The sequence below is a fragment of the Solanum tuberosum genome, unplaced genomic scaffold (assembly GCF_000226075.1).
Source record: "Solanum tuberosum cultivar DM 1-3 516 R44 unplaced genomic scaffold, SolTub_3.0 scf00618, whole genome shotgun sequence".
Classification (NCBI taxonomy): domain Eukaryota; kingdom Viridiplantae; phylum Streptophyta; class Magnoliopsida; order Solanales; family Solanaceae; genus Solanum; species Solanum tuberosum.
The window spans coordinates 34,903-36,502 of record NW_006239532.1 but is presented as its reverse complement, the minus strand read 5'-3'; positions in this window follow the sequence as shown (position 1 = coordinate 36,502).

The window sequence follows — 1,600 nt, the reverse complement described above, 5'->3', positions numbered from 1 at the left end:
ACTTGCATTTTAGATCATTTATTTCTGACGTACATATGCACTCACACATGCTAAGTTATCAACTGTGATTTGAACGCTGCTCTTTATGATTAAAGTTGTTGACTAAATTAAATTGTTTAAGCGGATTGAAGCTTCCGTTTGAGATTTCTGTGCTGGTATTTAGGGAACAAATGCATGCATCCAACTAGACCTTCAGCAAAAATGGAAAGAGCATAATTGGATGTGAGCATTTGTTTTGGCTGTAGTGATTTTTAAACATGTGTTTCCCTATGAATCAGGTTATTGAAAGTGGTGGAAAAGACATAGAAGTTGCTGTGATGACAAAAGAGCATGGGCTTAATCAACTTGAGGAAGCTGAAATTGATGCCATTGTTGCTGAGATCGAAACAGAGAAAGCTGCTGCTGAAGCAGCACAAAAAGGCCCCGCCGAAAGAAACCTAGTTCTGCTGAAATTCATTCTTAACTATCCCTGAATCCTTTCTTTTTTTGGATCAAGTTAAGTGCAGTGTTCCTTGAATTTTAAGATTTTGGTACCTATGTTAAAATTGTTTTATGAGACTAAAGAAGTCATGCTCCTGCGATCTCTGCCCTATTTGTGTGTTGCTTGATATTTTAAAGATAATACATTTTGTTGAAACCTATTATATTTAGTATCTTTGTGTGTGTGTAGGAGCAAATAGATGATTTATCTAGGTGAATTGATGAAAATTATTGTTGAAACCCTGTAAATCTAATTGCCAGTAGGCAGTAGTGGTGCCTTGATAATAGCTAATAAATGATTTTCGCAGGTATAATTTTATATCTTTGTATGTATTCATGTTTTCTTTCCTTGAGAATATTTGTTGTATGAAAGTGGTAGAGAGCACGTTGTTCTAATCCCATATAGTGAGAAAATTTGTTCCACATTTGTGAAATAGTGGGTTGGGTAGAAAAATTAGAAGCTATGGCAATTGCAGAAATTAAGGAAGACGGGAGGGAGTGTGTACAATTTATGCTGGATCTCAACAGAAAAGCTTTCTTTCTTTAGCCATTTCTAATTTTAAATTCATGTTTAGCATCGCGCTACAGGTTTTATACGTGAGCTGAAAAGGCATAAATATGAGCCAACTAGCACCACACTACTGTCTAGTGAAGCCTTTACTTTAGACATCTAAAAATTTAAGGTCTCAATTTTCAAAATTTATTGTTATTTAATAATTTAGTTTTCGATTAGATGATATTTTAGGTTGTAGAAAAAAAAAAGTAAAAAATATTGCATATTGTTATAATAAAAATATATAAGAATAACTATCACATTTTCATATTAGTAAATAAAATTTTATACAACAAATCAAGCAAATTGTATCGCAAGTACATGGTTAACATCTTATTAACTTGAATCAATATCAATAATATTAACATGTTAAATTGAAATTGTATATTTTTTTTAAGGATAATATTAGGGGTGTACATGACCGGGTTGGTTCGGATTTTTCAAATATCAAACCAAATCATTTGTGCAAAATTTTTAAATTTATAAACCAAATCAAACTAATAAAATTAGGATTTTTACGGGTTTTTCAACCTCGGGTTGGTTCGGGTTTTTCAAATACCAAACCAA